Source organism: Mustela nigripes, chromosome 12 (genome assembly GCF_022355385.1).
Source record: "Mustela nigripes isolate SB6536 chromosome 12, MUSNIG.SB6536, whole genome shotgun sequence".
NCBI lineage: Eukaryota > Metazoa > Chordata > Mammalia > Carnivora > Mustelidae > Mustela > Mustela nigripes.
In genome coordinates, this window is record NC_081568.1 from 116,291,874 (window position 1) to 116,314,013 (window position 22,140).

At 36.7% G+C, this 22,140-nt stretch overlaps 1 long non-coding RNA gene across 4 annotated transcripts in view; it reads right to left on the bottom strand.

Annotated features, from left to right (window-relative positions):
* LOC132027989 (uncharacterized) overlaps window positions 1–21,531 on the bottom strand; it is a 151,093-nt gene extending 129,562 nt beyond the window's left edge. For all 4 annotated transcript variants that reach the window (XR_009407304.1, XR_009407302.1, XR_009407301.1 and 1 more), the window contains exons 1-3: window positions 21,423–21,531; window positions 5,649–5,770; window positions 4,557–4,654 (exon numbers count right to left, since the gene is read on the bottom strand). This is a non-coding gene — a long non-coding RNA (uncharacterized LOC132027989). The remainder of the gene's footprint in view (window positions 1–4,556; window positions 4,655–5,648; window positions 5,771–21,422) is intronic.
* Between the last annotated feature and the right edge of the window lie 609 nt (window positions 21,532–22,140).

Consider the following 22,140-nt stretch of genomic DNA (forward strand, 5'->3'; position numbering starts at 1 on the left):
CATTCTCAATGGAGAAAAACTGAAAGCTTTTCCGCTAAGGTCAGGAACACGGCAGGGATGTCCATTATCACCACTGCTATTCAACATCGTACTAGAGGTCCTAGCGTCAGCAATCAGACAACAAAAGGAAATTAAAGGCATCCAAATCGGCAAAGAAGAAGTCAAATTATCACTCTTCGCAGATCATCATACATTTTTAAATATTAAGGGGAAAATGTGCAACTGTTTTTGTAACCTAGGCACAGGCAACTGCTCAAGAAGCCTATAGAACTGTTATCAATGGGAGTTTTCTGTCAGATGGAAAATCAGTCTACAGATTTATCTTAATCTGAAAAATAATGTCATCACTGTGAGTTATACCTTGAGATACAAAAGTAGGGATTACATTGTGTTGTTAAAATGTTAGCAACTGCATTTCATTTTTTGAAAAGGCAATATAGTTTTCCCAAAATAAAGAACTGATTAGATCTCTTATAACTGTTATAAGAATTTGATATATCACAAAGCGTTAAGAGTTACAGCATGTGCCAACTATCAAACAGAAAAAATGAACCTGATTCATAATTCACTTTGAGAATGTCTAGTTAGTCAATCAAGTGATTTGTAATCATGAAGACTGCCAGAAAGGTAGTGAATAATGAGCTACAGTAAAATCCCTGGATTTTTTTAGGATTCTTATTTCATTATGTGACTTTTATTGCCATTTTTGATCACTGCTTCTCAGCAGCACACATATTTACTTACAAGTTTTTGACTATTAAATAGGCTAAAGGATATACAAGTTGAATGACCAGAGTATTAAATGTCTTCCCACAAAATTGAAAGTCTTACTGTTTAGAGCTTGAGCAAAGAAATCTTCATTTTGTTCAAACCCCTTGGAATTCCCCTCATTTTATTTCAATTATTTAGTGAATATGCTATTTCAGCATAGCAAATTTTAATTCAGTATATTTCCTTAAGTTGTTTTATATAGTCTAAAACAAAGAAACTCACTTAACAGAATATAGTTAATAACTGAAGCCTTAAGCTTCCGTTTAATATCTTCATAGTACAGTATTTCCTTAGTTAAAACTAATGTAAGCTGATGACCAAAGAACATTCGACCTCTAATCATATTAAATTAAAAATAAACAAAATAAAAAACAACTTAAAGTTTGGCATATTACTAAAGGACTAATATGATACTTCGTCTTTTTTTTTTTAAGAATTTATTTATTTGTCAGACAGCGAGTACAGGCAGGGGTAGCGGCAGGCAGAGTAGGCAGAGGGAGAAGCCAGCTCCCCGATGACCAAGGAGCCCAATGCAGGACATGATCCCTGGACCCTGGGATCATGACCCAACCCAAAGGCAGATGCTTAACAGACTGAGCCACCCAGGCATACCCATTAGTGTTTTCCTAAACGCAAAATTACTAACCTATGTTAGAATTTGGCATTCTGATAATACTGGCCATTATAACCTTTTAAAATCAGGATTCCATAACATAAGAGTTACAGTTGCAAAACAAATGGAACTCATTTTTTTTAAACATTTTATTCATTTATTTGACAGAGAGATAGACTACAAGTAGGCAGAGCGGCAAGCAGAGGGAGAGGGAGAAGCAGGCCTCCCGCCATGCAAGGAGCCCAATGCGGGGCTCGATGCCAGAACCCTGGGATCATAATCTGAGCTGAAGGCAGCTGCTTAACCAACTGAGCCACCCAGGCACACTGCAAATGTAACTTTAGATGTGATAACAAGTAGGGTCATTCCTTGACATATTTTTCATCATTTTCAAGTAGAAGGATCCTTTTCAAACTTTAGACTGATTATAATAGCAAAACATATGTGGATCTTCTTAAAGGAAGTTACAGAATCCTTAAGTCAAGACCTAAAATACTAATTATTAAAATATATTATTCATGGGGGAGCCTGGGTGGCTCAGTTGGATAAGCAACTGCCTTCAGCTCAGTTCATGATCCTGGAGTTCGGGGATCAAGTCCCACATCAGGCTCCCTACTGGGCAAGAAGTTGCTTCTCCCTCTGAACTCTCCCCATTCATGCTCTCTCTCTCTCTCTCTCAAATAAATCCATAAAATCTTTAAAAATAGATATATATAATTCATGAAGAAATTCAACTATTGAAATTTTGTGGGTAAATTTTCAATAATGAATGGTTAGTTGTTCAAGATAACCAAACTCCAGATGTACACAAAACTGACTCTAAGAAGCTAGTGTGATCACCATGAGACCTCAGGAAAGATACTGTTTTTAACACTGAATATTCCTTGATAAGTGTAGTAGCACTCCACCTTGGAATGCACTTTATTACCATTATCACACCACCTGTGAAGATAATCTCTTCTTTCCTTTATAATTTAACCATTTGTTTATTCATTCCTTTAACAAATGCGTATAAGCTTCTATATGTACCAGGTATTGTGCTAGAAACTAAGGACATAAAAATGAATTAGACACATAGCCTTTGTACTTGCCATTAAGAAATCTACAGCCTAGGGGTGCCTGGGTGGCTCAGTCATTAAGCATCTGCCTTCCGCTCAGGTCATGAATCCAGAATTCTAGGAGCAGGCCCCACATCGGGCTCCCTGCTCAGCAGGAAGCCTGCTTCTCCCTCTCCCACTCCCCCTGCTTGTGTCCCTCTCTCACTGTCTCTCTCTCTGTCAAACAAATAAATAAAATCCTAAAAAAGAAAAGAAAAGAAACCTCAGTCTAGTAAGAAAGAGGCATATAAGTACATAAGTACAAATATAAAGGTATATAAATATAAAATATAAGCTTCTAGAATAGAAGTACATACTAGAAAAGCTCAAAGAAGATAAGGTTCAATGATAGAGGTCAGTAGTTAGGAAAGCCTTCAAACAGTAATGAACCTGAATGTTGAATGAAAAGTTGGTACTAAATAGGAACAAGAAAAAAAAAATCATAATGGTAAGAAGGAAAATATTAATGCAGGCAAAAGTGCTGAATACCTAATCATGGTAGTGTAACTACAAGCTATTCAGGGGTTTTTTGGTGGGGGAGGGGGTAATATTTATTTATTTATTTTAGAGAGAGAGAGAGAGCATGAGAGCACAGGAGTAGGAGGGGGGAGTCTCAAGCAGACCCAAGCAATATGCAATGGCCAACTAACAAAAGACCTTGCATGTATGCTAAAGACAACACAATCTGCATCCTAAAGTCCTTCAGTGGTTTCTGTTTGTAACAACAACAACAAAAATCCATAATGTCTACACAATTTATGGATCTGGTTTTCCTCAATGATGATCAAAGTAACATTTCACACTTTGTTACACATCTGTTAGAGAGCTAATACCAGCATTTTAGCCTACCTGTTTTATAAGCATACGTAAATAATCCCCCAGAACAAGGGTCTCAGCCTCTAGCAAACTTATATATAAATATTATTTATTATTTTTATTATTATTATTATTATTATATACTAAACAGCAATGCTTGCCACAGGTTTGCTGTCCCAGAAATATAGTGGATGGCTACACATGTTTAATATTATTACAAGAAGTAGTAGGGTATCTAATAGCAACCTGTAGTTTAGTTCAGGAAATTTTATATAACTGCAGTATCAATGTAAAGATACTTTCTGTTTTCAGATACATTATTTGGTCTTTGAATTTCCTGAAATTCATAATATATTTTAAAATAAATGTATTTCATAAGTGATTTTGCTGTAATCAATATTCAAATAAAAGTCATGAATTGTAACTTGCTAGCAATGTATTATTTTTTTTTAATTTACTTATTTATTTGACAGAGAGATCACAAGTAGACTGAGAGGCAGGCAGAGAGAGGGGGAAGCAGGCTCCCTGCTGAGCAGAGAGCCCAATGTGGGGCTAGAACCCAGGACCCTGAGATCATGACTTGAGCTGAAGGCAGAGGCTTAACCCACTGAGCCACCCAGGTGCCCGCTAGCAATGTATTATATGTAAATAAGAACAGAGATGAGAAAGAATCCACCAATTGGGGTGCATGGCTGGCTCACTTGGAAGAGCATGTGACTTTCGATCTCAGGATCATGAGTTCAAGCCCCATACAGTAAGAAAGAGGCAGTAAAATCACCTAAAATTTTTTAAAAACTATTTTTTAAAAGATTTTTTTATTTGTCAGAGAGCCAGCAAAAGAAGAAACACAAGCAGGGGGAGTGGGAGAGGGAGAAGCAGGCCATCCACGGAGCAGGGAGCCTGATGCAAGACTAGATCCCAGGACCTTGGAGTCATGACCTGAGCTGAAGGCAGACACTTAACTACTGAGCTACCCAGGTGCCCCATAAATAAACATTTAAAAGAAAGGAAGGGAACAAGGGAAGGAGGAAGAAAGGGTACCCAAACTACTTTCAGGTATATTCATAAACATCAAATTATTACTTCCATCCCTTTTCATTGTCAGGTTGATTTCTATGTGAATCTTTACAATCAAGTAATAAAGCCTGATGGTTCAACATCCCATAAACAAAGTTCAAACCAAACCATTGTTTGATAACCCTGAAAACATCAAGGAACTCTAGCATGATCCTTCCTGTGTGAAGATGACACTAACTCACCTTCAAAAGGGATTCAAGTTGTTTTTCCACAATGGAGATGAACTTGCTCACGTGGCCAATTCTCTTGTCAAACCTCCCTGGTGAACAGCAGCTTACATCTGCAAGATGAGTGATACCAGTGGTCACAGAAAATAATAAAATAAAATTGTTAATGTATAAATGAAACCTATGCCTTGGTCCCAAATCACTATGTTTTAGTCAACTAAAAATAAGGTCAAAGAAACATATAAATGCTATAATACTTACATACAAAACTGTGAATGTATTTACTCTAATATATTCACTATATTCTATATATCACTAACCTAAAAAAAATACAAATAGAGCCTGACCTCTATCCCTAAGTAAAAATGTTCTCAGCTATCTTACCTAAAACAAAGGTTAAATCAAAAGTGTATAATGAAAATGCTCAGAACACCAAAGCATGCCAACTTTACATCCCTCATCACAAGTAGCAATAACTGAGGAAATTACGGAATATTTTTTGTTAATGTTAGCAACATTCTCAATAACATTATACGCAGTATGACTACAGCCAAAATTACTTTGACATTTTCCAGAATTCTGAAAAATACTTCCATTTTTTATGGAGAAAAATAATTACTAGCTACAGTGTTTATTCATGTTAATACAGACAGAGGTTTGTAGTTAAATATTCCTGATGTGGAATTTTATCAATTGCCAGTTGAATCTCCTCCACAAGTGTTGAGAAGCTGGTTAAACATTACGTGAAGACACAGTTTTTAAGTAGAAGTAAAATTGATGCTATGTGCTTCTTTATCATTTAAGGGAATAAAAATTGGATTAATATCTATTAAAAATCAGCAAGGAACTATTTATAACTAGATACAATTCAAACAAAATCACAATTAAGTATCTATGATGAGTAAAGCACTAACTATTTGGGGCTTCTGTGAACAGGTATAAGAATAACAAGGCATCATCAAAAATCTCAAAGAAATCACAGTATCAGTATAATTGAAACATTCCACTTCCATTTCTACATAATCGTTCGCAATAAGAAACAGTTAAATTCTAACCTAGACCTCTGCTAAAACAGGAATGATGAAGTAGAAAGGCACAGCATCATACCAAAGCATGGTAGCTACCACAGCGATGAGGCTCTGGGGCTCCTCATTCAAGGAAATATAAGGAAGTTTCAAAAGAAATGTTGAGAACATCTGCTACAACTCATAATGGAGGCCGACTGTCACCTGCAAACAAATAAACTTTGTTAATTTAAAGGCACTATACAAATGTTTCCAGTCACAATTCTGTTTCAATGGGTTATTCCCCTTAGCAACTTTTCACTCTATTTCTTACCATAATTCCCTACCAACTCACCAAAATTGGAAGTCCTCTCCTAGGCTGCAAACTCGTGAAGTTCCTCTTCATTTTAGTTTCCCATTTCCACAATGCCCAGCAGAATAACTTATAAATTGCAAATACTTAGTAACTGATAAGTTGATATGAACTAGTCAACTTACTCCCTTACCTGTCACTCCAAAAACTATCCCTTATTATAGCTATATTTACTATTATTGGCAAAACAGTCATAGATGAAAAGATAAGATTATTTATTTAGCAAACATTTTCCTCAAACATCTATCTAGGTACCATGCTAAGTGCTACAGATACTAGCATAAATAGCACATGATCCTTGCCCTTAAGTAACTCAATCTATTAAGAAAGATAAAGGTGGTGTACTCTGAAAATTACAAAACATTGATTAAAGTAATTGAAGGCAGGGTGCCTGCGTGGCTGGGTGGGTTAAAGCTCGGTGGTTAAAGCCTTTGGCTCAGGTCATGATCTCAGGGTCCTGGGATGGAGCCCCACATCGGGCTCTCTGCTCAGCGGGGAGCCTGCTCCCCCCCCCACCCCGCCTGCCTCTCTGCCTACTTGTGATCTCTGTCTGTCAAATAAATAAATAAAATCTTTATAAAAAAAATAATTTTTTAAGTAATTGAAGGTGACACAAAGAAATAGAAAGATATTCTATGGTCAGGGATTGGAAGAATAAATATTGCTAAAATGTCCATATTATCCAAAGCAATCTACACATTTAATGCAATCCCTATCAAAACACCACCGTCATTTTTCACTGAGCTTGAACAAACATTCCTAAAATTTGTAAGGAACCAAAAAAGACACCAGATACCCAAAGCAATCTTGAAAGAGAAAAGCAAAGTTGGAGGCATCACAATTCAAGTTATATCACAAAGCTGCAGTAATCAAGACACTTTGGTACTAGCACAAAAGCAGATAGATTGATCAATGGAACAGAACAAAGAACCCAGAAATGGACCCTCAACTCTACAATCAACTAATCTTCAACAAAGCTGGAAAGAATATCCAATGGGAAAAAGACAGTCTCTTCAACAAATGGTTAGACAGCAACATGCAGAAGAATAAAACTGGACCACTTTCTTATACCATATATGGATTAAAGACCTAAATATGAGACAGGAAACCATCAAAATCCTATAGAAACACAGGTAGCAACCTCTTTGACATTGGCTCTAGCAACTTCTTAGGAGATACATCTCCTGAGGCAAGGGAAACAAAAGCAAAAGTGAATTAGGACTTCATTAAGATAAAAAAAAAAAAAAAAAAAACTTCTGCACAGTGAAGGAAACAATCAACAGAACCAAAAGGCAACCTGTGGAATGGGAGAAGATATTTGCAAATGACGTATCTGATAAAGGCTTAGTAACCAAAAGGTGGCTCAGTTGGTTAAGCATCTGCCTTCTGCTCAGATCATGATCTCAGGGTCCTGGGATCAAGCCCCGCATTAGGTTCCCTGCTCAGGGAGCAGTATGCCTCTCACTCTGCCTGCCACACCTCTCTCTCTCTCTCTCTCTCTCTGTCAAATAAGTAAATAATATCCTAAAAGAAAAAAAAGAACTTATCAAACTCAATACTCAAAATAATCCAGTTAAGAAAGGGGCAGAAGACATGAACTTGCTTTGGAGTTTTCTCCAAAGAAGACATACAGATGACTAACAGATACATTGAACAGACATTCAACATCACTCATCATCAGGGAAATACAAATCAAAACTATGATGAGGGGGCACCTGGGTGGCTCAGTGGGTTAAAGCCTCTGCCTTCAGCTCAGGTCATGATCCCAGGGTCCTGGGATCGAGCCCTGCATCAGGCTCTCTGCTCAGCAGGGAGCCTGCTTCTCCCTCTCTCTCTCTCTGCTTGCCTCTCTGCCTACTTGTGATCTCTCTCTCTGTCAAATAAATAAATAAAATCTTTTTAAAAAATAACTATGATGAGATACCACCTCACACATGTCTGAATGGCTAAAATGAAAAACATAGGAAACAACAGACATTCACGAGGACGCAGAAAGGGAAACCATCTTACATGGTCGGTGGGAATAGAAACTGGTACACCCACTCTGGAAAACAGTATAGAGGTTCCTCAAAGTTAAAAATATAGCTATTGTATGACCCAGCAATTGCATTACTATGTATTTACCCAAAGAATACAAAAATACTGATTTGAAGGGGCAAATCTACCCCAATGTTTACAGCAGCATTATCAACAATAGCTAAATTAGGGATAGAGTCCAACTGTCCACTGACTGATAAATGGATAAAAAGTTGTGGCATATGCATACAATGGAGTATTACCACCATTAAAAAGAATGAAATCTTACCATTTGCAACAATGTGGATGGAGCTAGAATGTGTTATGCTAAGTAAAATAAGTCAGAGAAAGACAAATACAGTATGATTTTACTGATGTGGAACTTAAGAAATAGAACAGATGAAGATAAAAGAAGAAAACGATAAGGGAAAAAGAGAGGTAAATCTTAAGACTCTCAACCATAGGGAATAAATTGAGCATTGCTGGAGGGAAGGTGGGGGAGGGAGGATTAGTTAAATGGGTGATGGGTATTAAGGAGGGCACTTGTGATGAGCGCTGGGTGTTATAGGTAAGTAATGAATCACTAAATTCTACTCCTGACAGTAATATTACACTCTATGTTAACAACTATAATTTAAATACAAACTTTTTTTTTTAAGATTTTATTTATTTACTTGACAGAGACAGAGAGATCACAAGTAGTCAGAGAGGCAAACAGAGAAAGAGGAGGAAGCAGGCTCCCTGCAGAGCAGAGAGCCCGATGCGGGGCTTGAACCCAGGACCCTAAGATCCCGACCTGAGCCGAAGGCAGAGGCTTTAACCCACTGAGCCACCCAGGTGCCCCTAAATACAAACTTTTTAAAATAAAAAAAAATAAGAAAGATAAAGACAGAAATCAGTCCCTAGGATACCCTATAATCAGTTTATAGCAAGTTTTCCAAAAAGTGCTACAGGTAATCAAAGAAAGGGAAAACTGGCTTAGAACAAAGGCTTTAGAGAAGAAATGTCACGTGAAATATTAAGGAAATTAGCAGCTGCTGGATAGATGGACAAAAAGAAAAAGGATATTCTCAATGGAGGGAAGTAAAAATTATAGAGGTTCAAAAGAATACACAATATTCTGGAACTTCAGGAAGCTTTTTGGAGAGTAGCAATTGAGAAGAAAGAGGCATGAGAAGGTCACAAAGATGCCTCTAATGCTAAATAGCTGGACCTATGTCTGATTGAAGGAGGTAAGCCAGGAGAGTGATGTAATCCTTAAAAAGATCCTGGCAGTATTGTGAAAGACAGGAGGAAGGACAAGACTGAGGCACAGGACCAAATCACATGAGACAAAACTGTCTTGAACTAATGGTTTATGGAATTATGGTGACCCGATTCATCATCAATGGTCATTAGGTCTATTACCCACTGGGTCTCAAATTCAGATAGATATTTAGAGACTCCAGGTGCTGATTTATTTTAGAAAACTGTTATCTAGTACAATCTCAATCAAAAATCATGGCAGAAAATTCATAAGAATTCTATCAAGATGTCAAAATATTAATAGCAAGTAGTTCTGGGTAGTGGGGATACAAGTCATGTTTTTCTTCTTGTTCATCATATATTTCAAATTTTCTACACGGCAAAATTAAAAATAAATCCGAGGGGCACCTAGGTGGCTCAGTGGGTTAAGCCTCTGCCTTCGGCTCACGTCATGGTCTCAGGGTCCTGGGATTGAGCCCCGCATCGGGCTCTCTGCTCAGCAGGGAGCCTGCTTCCCTCTCTCCCTCTGCCTGCCTCTCTGCCTACTTGTGATCTCTCTATCCCTTTCTGTCAAATAAATAAATAAAATCTTTAAAATAAATAAATAAATAAATCCTAGAGCAATTCTTTGAAACTTAAAAGCTAGACCCGGTGTTAACCCTAAAAAGCCAGAGATTCCTTCACCACATAAGTGACCCAAAGCCTCCCTTCACCACCATGGCCCATTATACATAAAATACTTTCTCCTACATTAGAACCTAAACCCATATCCTCTCTGTTTCTGTAACACCCTCTTGTTCTGAATGCCTATCTAAATTCCAACTTCATACCACAAGCTATACTAATTTTGTAAATGAATTATCAAAAGCTCATTATCTGCCCCATACACTGTGACACTCAATCACATCATTTATTGAAAGCCTTTCTAAATCGTTCTCCAGTCTGTTCTTCATGTGGCTTTTTTACAAGAATATTAGAGAAAAATCAGTCCTATTCCAAAACAAATATTCAGACATGACTCATTTATGGGTATCCATGCATATAATTACACCAATGAATTGACCAATTGCAAATTTATGTATATAACCACTACTAGAGAGTTTTCAAATCTATCATCTCAGAAAAAATTTGCCTACCATTAATGAGTTGAATTATGTCCCCTCAAAAATATACTGAAGTCCTAACTTTCAGTACCTCTGAATGTGACCTTATTTGGAAAGACAGTCATTGCAGATGTTCAAACTAAGATGAGGTCATAAGGGTAGGCTCTAATCCAGTATGACTGGTGTGTTTATAAAGGAAAATCTGGACATGGAGACAGAAACACACACACGGAGGTAGGTCACCACATGAAGATGAAGGCAGGGATCAGGATGATGCTGCTACAAGACAAGGTACACCAAAGATTCCAATAAACCACAAGCTAGGAGAGAGGCATGAAACAGAGTATCTTCCTCACAGCCACTGGAAGGAACCAATGCTGATGACACCCTGATATTGGACTTCAAGACTCCAGAACTAAACAACAATAAATGTCTGTTGCTTACACTACCCCTTTTGTGGTACTTTGGTACAGCAGCCCTAGCAAAATAATACACCTACTAAGGGAAACCATGATTTTTTTTTTCCCCTGGAAGTCACTAAAGACAAAAACATTCCGAAGAAAGACTACAAAAAAGAAATAATAAACTTTCTTGCTATTCCTTTTTCAATCTGCCAGCAAGGGTGGTATTTATACCTAAGCCATCCTAGTGTCAAAAAATTTAAGGACAGAGTTTCAACATAAAACAGCATATAATCAAACGGAGAGAATATTATTCTATAGCTACTGAGACATAAAAATACCATGAAATGTATATAGATTTCCTTTGTTTTGTAAAAGAGTTGCTCTGTGCTTTTTTATGTGCCTGTCAGAATACAATCTGACCCTTATAATCAAAAGGTAATATAATCAGTTACTTGATAAGAAGCAGTGAAATCAGCATAGATCAGTCATGGGCTCTGAAGTGACACATACTTCACTTCAAATCCTTGCTGTGTTACTCATCTTCTATGTGACTTGACTGTGCAAGTTACTTAACCACATTTGAGCCTCAAATTCACCAGTAAAATGAGAATTTTACATCTTACATAAACTGATTAAATACTATATATAATATGCCAAGCATACAATAAGAAGGTTTTATCATCTATATAAAAAGTAAAACTCATAAATCAAGGATTTTTTACAATTCTCTAGGGTAGGATAACTATTAGGCAAGCTTATATAAGAACAAAACTCTCCATCATATACACTATATATAAAATATAGTCTTTGACTAGTTCCTTAAAATACAGGATTTTCAGAATTTTAAAACTATTTGTTAAAATTCAGAACACAGGATGTCTAGGTGGCTCAATTGGCCTAGCATCTGCCTTCAGCTCAGGTCATGATCCCTGGGTCCTGGGACTGAGCCCTGCATCCGGCTCCCTGCTCAGTGGACAGCCTGTTTCTCCCTCTCCCTTCCACTCCCCCTGCTTGTGCGCTTGCTCTCTCTCTCTCTCTCTGGCAAAAAAATAAATAAAATCATTTAAAAATTTTAAAAATCCAAAACACATTTAAACATATTAGTATATGTTTAATATACTAATAATATAAATATAAATAATATAAATATGATCTTGGTGACTTTTGGTTCTGTCACAAATATCAGTTGGTATGTTGCTTTCAAAGCTCTATAATATCACTCCCTTATTCTTTCAGATCACTAAGTTCCAGCCAGTCCAAAACAACTACCTTTACAACTTAGACTGAATCTAATAGTATAGCATAATACAATGTAATCTTCTACCAGGTATTACTGATGTTTTTGTCTTTTTTAAAATATAAATCTTATAAAATACATATCTCAAAAATGTAACTAAATAAAAATAACTGAATATATTTTGGAATTTGTGTATTTATTTTGAGAAATGTATAATGTATAAATAATGCAAAACCCAGTCAATCTCCAAAATTCAAAAGGACCTTGTTACCTCATGTGAATACTCTACACAAATATAAATACTTTGACTTTTATTGCAATAATAATAAACTGAAACTTACATCTGCATCTATATATAGTGAGATAAAAGAAGCTACATAACTAAGTCCAAAAAAACTATAAATATTATATGGAGAATAGGGGTATTTTTGTTCATCCTTTTTCAAAAACAGCTATCTACCTTGGTCAAATGTGTTAGCAAATATATCAACAACCCGCTTCTCCTTGTTTGACAGGCAAATAGTAATTATTCTCAGCATCTTTTAATAAGCTTTGGTGAGCTATAAAAACATGCTCATGTGTAATGCTATAAAAAAGGTTCAAAAAAAAAAAGTTCAGGGGCGCCTGGGTGGCTCAGTGGTTTGGGCTGCTGCCTTCGGCTCGGGTCATGATCTCAGGGTCCTGGGATCGAGCCCCGCATCGGGCTCCCTGCTCCGCAGGAAGCCTGCTTCCCTCTCTCTCTCTCTCTCTCTCTCTGCCTGCCTCTATGCCTACTTGTGATCTCTGTCTGTCAAATAAATAAATAAAATCTTTAAAAAAAAAAAAAAAGGTTCAGTGCTAAAATTCAATGATCTTACCATCAAGGGTAAAGGGGAGTCAAGATCAAACACAGCTATTTTTGTAAATATTTTTGAAAACATGTTGGTCTTCATACTTAGTTTAATTCCTAACTTTAAGTTAAATGTACTTTGTTAGTTAAATTTTTTAAAAATGAACGTGCTTCTTGCTAAAAAGCAGCACAAAGGGGCACCTGGGTGGCTGAGTTGGTTAAGGCTCAGGTCATAATCCTGTAGTTCCCGGATCGAATCCCGGCATGAGGCTCCCTGCTCAGCAGGGAGTCTGTGTCTCCCTCTGACTCTCCTGCTTCTCATGTTCTCTCTCTCTCTCTCTCTCTCTCTCTCTCTCATTCTAGTAAATAAATAAAATCTTTAAAAAAAAAAAAAAGGCAGCACAAAGTCTGCTTTTCAGAAACAGGCAATTAATTTTTTATTTAGAGAGAGAGAATTAGATTGGCATACTTAAACAAGATTGAGTACTAGGAAAAATTCTTAGATCTTATACTTTTAAAAAACCAAACTATTTAGGGGCACCTGGGTGGCTTGATCCATTAGGCGTCTACCTTTGGCTCATGATTCCAGGATCCTGGGACGGAGCCCCACATCAGGCTCCCTGCTCAAAAGGGAGTCTGCTTTTCCCTCTCCCACTGCTCCCCCCGCCAGCCCCTAAAGCTCATGCTCTCTCACTCCCTCTCTCTCAAATAAACAAAATCTTTAAAAAAAAAAAAAAAACTGATTTAAAGTTAGTAAATGCCACATCCAATTTATTCAAGATACTACATTAATATTATTTTGGTGACCCTAAGTTACAATTTTTTAAAAGATTTTATTTATTTATTTGAGAGAGCAAGAGTGAGAAAGCACAGCCAAAGGGAATGGCAGAGGGAGAAGCAGATTCCCCACTGAGCAGGGAACTTGACATGGGGCTCTATCCCAGAACCCTAGGATCATGACCTGAGCCAAAGGCAGACACTTAACTGGCTAAGCCACCCAGGCACCCCAATCCCAAATTACAATTCTAAGAATTTTTTCAAAAGGTAAATAACAGCAATGGAAAACTAAATATATTTTCTTTTCCTCTTAAAGTCTTCTTGTAGGAATATTTTAAAAATCACAAATATATTATATTAGGAAAATATAATCTGTTAAATTATGGGCAAAAAACCATATAAATAATTATTCCCCTGAAGGCCAATGACTATCCTTTTACCTACCTCATATGCAGTAAGCATGACAATAACTCAATAAATAGATGTTAACTATCTATACCTCAAGAACAATAAGCACAACAGTAACAAAATTCTCATAAGAATCAAATAATAAGAAAATCCTAAACAGCTGGGATTTCAAAACAGGCCATGAACAAAGTTTTACAACATGTAAATCTAACATCAGTAGAAGAAAATTCTACCCTTTTACCCCCTGAAAAATACATCATGAAATTATGTATTGGCTGTGTCAACAGAAAATACATAGCCAACACTAGTTTTGAAATAATCTCCACTTGGTCTGAAGTGAAGTCATTAGGGACTGAGTAGAAACAATGCAGACATTTAAGCACCTATAATCCTGGTAATATATATGGCAAAAAAAATACACTACACAAACAAACACACACACACTTTTTTAACCATATTCAGATGTTGCTGTAAATAACACATCACCTTTCTTAAAAGAGATGATATATAACTAAGAGAGTAAAATAATATATATAGGCTATATATTGTTGTCTCTCATTGAGGTCTCTCTGCTTTTAACATTGCTGGTTTGGTGGTTAAGATTCCATATTCTCACCAATACAGTCCAAATTCATATTACAGACATAGAGAAAATAAGTTAGTCAGGGGCTAATTTCCCCTACCCACACCTTTCCTATTGAGTTTCATCTACTTGCTAAAGCAACAAGGGGAAATTTTAAATTCCTCATATTACACATTACAGATGTTCACCAGAACTTTCAACTAGACAAGAAATGCCTTTGAAATATTTACACATAAGCAGGCAGGCAGACAAACACACAGACACAAACACACACAGCTTTGTCTCCAGACAGAAATGTTATAGAAATTAAAGAAATCATATCTAGTGAGTATTAGCAAATAAAGCAATGTTAAATAAAAGGTGTACTGAATGTTGGTATCTGACTACACTGGATCTCTCCTCCCCACACTAATATGCTAGGGAAAATTTCCTACCAGAAGCTGCTGAATACGTAAGATAATTGACCTAAAATAGAGAAAAATGTGTTACCTGGGTTGCTTGTTAAAACACAACTATCTTGAGAATATTTATGGCACTGACAAAGCTACTATTAGTAGCTTCATCTTTCCTTAAAAGAATGATTACTACTACCACAAGTTTCCTAGTATATATTTATAGAAGGAAGCAGTAATTTATTAAACGAAGTTTTTGGTTTTGAGGCAACAAACTTGGGAAAAGATAGTTTTACAATAGGATACATTAACTCCATCTCTAGTTATATTGATATTTTTTCATAGGAGAGGCATGGCACTGTGTGAATATTATGACTCAAGCTTACTCATCTCAACTAAGAATGAATTAAATTTGTTAGAGTAAAAACCTGAAAGAGAACCTACATGCATGTAATTCTAGGTTGCCATTTTTAGAATAGGGTTTTTCTCCAAAGAGATTTTAAAAACATGTTTCCACATTATTCTATTTGTGCTATTCTCATTTCAGTGCTCTGGTAAGTTGGTTGCTAAATAGAAACAAGAAACAAACTCATTCTCAAATAGAAAGTCACATGTGATTTGACCATAGTATAAGTTACAAAAAAAAATTTTTTGTCAAAATCTTGACTGCCAAAATATATTGAATAGATACACGTACATGTAAAGAGACACTCAAATTTGTGTCCATCCCTATTGTCCTGTTCCAGTTACCATGAGAGATCAGAAAACTGATCATACGGTAAAAAACCTATAGAAAGTGTCATTGTACCAAACTGCCATTTTTTCCAGGAAAGTGCAGAAAATAAAGAAGAAAATTACAGGCTCTGCAGGACACATACAGTCTTCTCATTCTATAATAGCTTTCAGGCTGATAAGCCTACAATGTTTTTCCCTACAGAAAAAAAATAATCTAAGAGAAAAGTCTCTCTGGCATACACAATCACAAAGTTATACAAGCCTGTAGATGGTCTTTAATTACAAGCTACCACAGTGGTCACTCAGCCAGTACTCAAAGATGACAATGTGAACTGAAGAAAAGAGTGCTTTGAACCAAAGTCAGGAGAACTGAGCTTTATTCTTAGCTCTGGGTTTACTATATGGTCTTGGGTAAGTTACTTAAACTTCTCTGAGTCTTTGTCTTCTTTTTGTTCTATTTTATTTCATATGTAAAATAAGAGGTTATCAAAAAACTTTAATTACGGCTAAAGGACATCAAAGAACATGTGGATCTATACACAACTTCACAGATGAGGACAGTAAAGCAGAGAAACATAACCACTGACAGGTGATTAGATAAAAAAAAAGTTTCCAACAGTCTTCAGGTCCAACACTTAAAAATTTATCTAATGGGGCAGTGGGTTAAGCCGCTGCCTTCGGCTCAGGTCATGATCTCAGGGTCCTGGGATCGAGTCCCGCATCGGGCTCTCTGCTCAGCAGGGAGCCTGCTTCCTCCTCTCTCTCTCTGCCTGCCTCTCTGCCTACTTCTAATCTCTCTCTGTCAAATAAATAAATAAAATCTTTAAAAAAATAAAATAAAAAATAAATAAAAGGAAAAATCACTATGTCAAGCTTTTTGACATGTTAGAGAAAATACATAAAAGGCAAAAAAGATAATCACCAAATTTAGGATGCTGATTATCTTTCAAAAAGCCTTAAGGGTGGGTGCCTATGTGGCTGGGTCAGTCAAGCATCTGTCTTCCGCTCAGGTCATGATCCTGGGAGGACTGCTGGGATAGAGCTACATGTCAAGCCCCACAATGGACTCCCTGCTTAGTGGAGAGCCTGCTTCTCCCTCTCCCTCTGCCATCCCCCCACCTCACTTGCCCTCTGCGGCTTTATCTCTCTGTCAAATAAATAAGTAAAATATTAAAAACAGAAAAAGAAGAAGAAGAAGAAGAGAAAGAAGAGGTTGTCATCCTAAGGGAATATGATCAAGAAGAGGTTCAGGTGCACTGGTAACATTTTATTTCTCAAACTGAGTCCTGAGTACAAAACTGTTTGTTTTTCTTTATATAGCACATTTTGTCTGAAATACTTTCTGATCATTTTTTTAAGTAACCACTAAAACATCTTTAACCAAAAACTGAATGAAATAAATGAAAACATTTCTTGGGAACATTAAAGGTCAATGGAAATAGTGCATGGGTTTCAAACATCCTCCTGATGAGCTTAAAAGGTAAATATCACTGTGATCCCCCAATATATGGGAAAAAAAAGAGTGTTAGGCTGTAAATGTTTATATAGGTGTTAGCATACACACACACACACACACACACACACACACACACACAACTCTTTCCAATTTCCAGCTTGGTAAAACATTAAAAGTACACAAACAGCACAAAAAACAAAACGAATTCTATTATTAGCAGCATGATTAAGCCACTTAAGAATACTGAGGTACCTAATAATTTGTACTCTAAACATCTGCCTAAGAAAACTACTTTCAAGAGTCACATCTGATAGCCTAGAGTATAATCCTCAGGGTTCTTTGTTTGTTTATACTGAGACTGCAGTGATTTACCTAAAGTAACCAGAGGCCTTTGTAAACCTCTACACAGAACCTACCTGTAAAAATTAAGTGTCTCTGAAATCTCCGAAATTTTCCAACAAGAAAGTATAGGTCATTCAGCAAAATATATTTACTGTACACTACCATAAAAGCTATTTAATTGTTATCATTATGATGCAGATATATAATGGAAACAGATGTTCCTTTTTCCTTTCAGCAAAGCACAGGAAAAGCATAAACTTGCTGATATTGCATGGACTACTATCATAGCACAATAGAGGAAAAAAGACATTAGCACATGACAATATTAGTTTTTACTACACAACTAATTGCATAAAAAGTATAACTTGAGATCATTAAATCAATATAATTTTCAGCACTACAGAAGGGAAACAAATAGATTGTATAACCAGCCTATTTCACATCTGCAGATGAGAAAATACTTCTGAGAGACTAAGTACATGCAAAATGCTGCCACTGCTTTCAGAAGACAAGGAAAGAGTGTTGTTCTGTTTTCTTTGCTCGTGTAACATAAATTAGAATGCTGCTGCCTCTACACAGAAATTTTTTAAACAGTACCAGTATAAACTGGAAGAACCTCTGCGGAAAACAATCTGGCAATCAATATCAAGAACCTTAAAAAAAGTCTATACCCTCCCAAGTAAATTCTTTTGTAATTATATATTATAAGGAAATAACCAGAGGGATGAGTAAGATTTATTTAAAATGTCATTCATCATAACTTTATTTACAATAATGGAAAATTAGAAATCTAACTCTCCAATGGTAGAACAATGAGTAACTAAAATATACATGTTAAAACATTAGTCAAAATAAATGACTTCAATAATAATTTTAATTATACAGGAAATTTTTCACTGTATAATGTCAACTGAAAAAAGCAGGATACAAAGTGGTATCTATCTATATATGTATAAGCAAAACATGTAAATGCTTGGAGGAAAAAGCAGAAATATGTACAAAATGTCATTTTTAACTTTTTTAAGTTATTATGAGCGGACACCAGTCTTTTAATCACAAAGCTATATTTTTATCAATCAGTTAAACAATTCTCTTTCTGTGCTCTAATACTCTATGTCCTTCTCCAAGGTTTCTAAAAATCTTTGCATCAAATAATCCTATACATATTTACTAATAAACTGATTTAAAGTTATGTTGCCATATTATTTGATCCTAAAATCTGGCATACAAAGAAAAGTGTCTGTCAATCTCATAAACACATTTTTTTCTGAGTTAAATAAGATACTTACAAATTTGAGAAAATTTTTGTGGTAAAAATATTATAAATACTTACTTAGGAACTATTAATATGAAGTATTTTAAGTCACCAAGTCAAAGAAATTTTTCAATTAAAACTATTTCTAAACCAGATAAAGTAGCCTATTAATTGCTCTTCCCAATATGCCAATAAAAAGTTTGCCAAAGTTCTTATTAGGATTCCTGGTTTCATGATTCTATTTTTACAAAAAAGAGCTGATTTGTCTTAGGCTATTACTGTCTATTACTTCTAGAAGACTTGAGGAAAGGTGGGAAGCAGCAAATTCTGGCAATCTGCCTAAAGAGAAATCAATGAAACAAATTAATCCTTTGCAGGCTGCAATGACACAGTAATCCATCATTCAGAGCTGCTTTTATATACCAAATCAGAGAGCAGAGGAAAGAGCCCTGGGGGACATCACAGACAACAACTTACACCAACACTGGGAAAATACTGAGGAATCAGTTTATTTAAAGAGGATAGATTTCAGTTGATTGCCTATTTTGTCAAATAAAGATTTTTTTCTTTCACAGCATAGTGAACCCAAGGCCCAATGACTTTATCTTCAGAATTTAGTACCACAAATATGCTAGCTGACATCAAAAGGGGATGAATGTTTTTAAATAATTAGCATCATTAATCAGTATAAACAAATACCTGGCTAGAGTAATATTACTTTTTCCATTAAAATTCCAGGTGTTAAACACATTCCTCGTTTTCAGTAGGGACTAACTCTAAAATTCAGCCACTAATCTACAACTTAATTGACCAATTCCTGGTAAACCGCATGTGAAGTATTTTTTTCACACATAACATGGAACCATTCACAATATATGTAACTTTCTAAGTACTCTGTCAAGTTTAAAGACTTGCAAATTTTAATTTCATCTCCAGCCACAGAAGCACCAACAGCAAATCAGAGTATAAATAACTTGTTTTGAAATAATAAAGTTCTTTAGCTTTTAATATCATCGACAATGCTGAAAGATAAAATCAAGTGGTTTCTTTTCAAAAAATAAACTTATATCAATGTACAGCAATACATTCACACAGAGTATGTTTATTTACACATACAAAAGAACATCTAAATTCACTCATGCCTATGTAGAAACTTACACACCTGAGTATGTCTTACTAGAGTAATGCATTCTGAGTGGAATTATACTCCCTAGATGAAAACTAAGGACAAGAACGATAAAGCCACAATATTTTACTATTGTTAAACATGTATCATTTTTGTGGTTAAATGTGAGATGTGAAAGAAAAGAATTTCCAAGAAATATACAAAACAAAACCAAAAAACCTGTCACAATGGTTCCTGAAATGTTAGAACCCAGAATACCTAATCACAGATGCAAAATAGAAAAAGGTTAAATAAATGCTACCTCGTCAGTTTTTGAGTGGCATCTTCGATTCTGCAGTCTAAGGCCATATGATTGCAATTCTTGGCCATGCTGATACATTTTTAATTCAATACATGGATCTAGTATTTATTGATTTAATAAGGTTAGGATATTACATTGTTGCTGCTACTGATGAACTGTCAGCAATTCAATCTAGTAAAATCTTACAAAGGAATATATATTTTAGGGGAAAGAGAGACAATAGCTATGTAAATGTAATCCCTGCACTACATATGGCAGTGGCAAGAGCAAAGCCCCTTCTTTCCCAGTCTGCTTTGAGCTCCAGACATTTGCTTTTACTAAAGATGTTGGCCGCCAACTGACTGTCGTTACTGTGAAGAGACTGCAGCAAAGCCTTGCAGGTACACCTTCAAAATTAGGAAAAGTGATGATTTATCTCCCAGTTTTCACCCTCTGGCCTCTCCTCATAGGTTCTGAGGCATGTACACATGCAAGAACATACACATGCATGCACACACACACACACACACACACACACCCGAAGACCTGAGCCCTTACCTTGTCACCTAACAGACCTTAAAGGAGCCTTCAGTGATTTTTCTCTCTGGACCCTAACACTGTCTACAGCTTCATTAGAAGGCAGGTGTACATAAAAGAAGGGAGAAAACTCACTTTCTCAAAAGCAGCTCTGCCAAAATACAACCAAAGGAGACAGGCTTTAAAGGCTATGTGAAAGTAAGGAGGTATTACAAGATCCAGAATCAGAAAAGAGGAGAAAAATCCACCAAAGTTGCTGAAACACTTGGGGACTATTAGAAAGCTTTTTGCACCGCTGTGCTACCCTGCTTGTGGGCTTATTTTCCCAATGTAGACACCTGGGAAGCATGTTGTCCTCCAGCTTTTCCCTGACTTTGAAGAAATGGATAATCTAAGGAGTGGTGCTGCTGCTGGGGTCAGTAAAACTATGCTAATTGGTGAACCTAATTGCTTCAAGCAGTCCTGCCTCTAAACAGGGAGAACAGAGTTGATGGAGTCAGTCTGTTCCTAATAAAATGAAGAAGCACTGAATTAAATTCCCAAGGAAGGCACTATAAAAGTTTCCACAGTGTAACCAAATGACTTCACCTATGCTATTACCCCTAAGATGACATCTTTGAAAGAAAGCAGAGCCCAGTCAGGCTCCATATTCATAAATTGGCTGAGCTTAGGCCAGTGAATCTGGATTGATTTAAAAAGGCTTTTTCATCCTTCCAATCAAATGAAGTCACTGTTAATTAGATACTTTCTGTTAACAATGTCACTCTTCTCCACATTACCTGCTCACACTCGCAGCGCCTCTAGTGCAACATCTGGAGCACCAGTTCCCCTGCAATCAGTCCTCACAGGTTTGGCTGGACGGTGGTGGTATTTCCGTTTCTCAATCCCTGTCTGAAGGAACATACTATTCAGCGCACTGATGGCAAGATACATACCAACTCTCTAATTTGCGAGATTATAAAACAATCCCTAGGAAAGCTCTCCAGATACGGTTCCCCAAAGTTGTTGTGTTTTGTTTTTGTTTTTGTTTTTAAAGAACTACACAACGCTTTTTCCGTACGGTTCCCGCCTTGTAGTAGCTGTTTTCAAAAATACCAAAGGCCACAAAGTTAACTCCCATTGACTTTTCAGCTTTTTAAGGCCGAGCTCCTCCTTAACCTAGAAAACCGGGTTTGAGGTGTCCTAGCCGCGCCCCGAGCATCTCTCCTTACCCCTCTCAGCCCAACACCTGAAGAGGACTAGGTGCCCAAGGCAGGGCCGGCTGTCAGACAGCCGCGGAGCCCCGGAACACCGCAAAGGCTCAGGGCGCTCGAGGCAGGGAAGGGCAAAAAAAGGCGTAATGGGGACGACTGCCAAGGCGGTCTCTTTCCACGGTGAGTCTCTGAACTTCACAAAGTTGGGCCCAAAGCCGGCTCACACTCCCTCTGGCCCATCCCAAGAAGTGGGCTGCGCCGACCCCGGGATACGAACCCGGGGTTCCGAAGCCTGCGTGCGCCT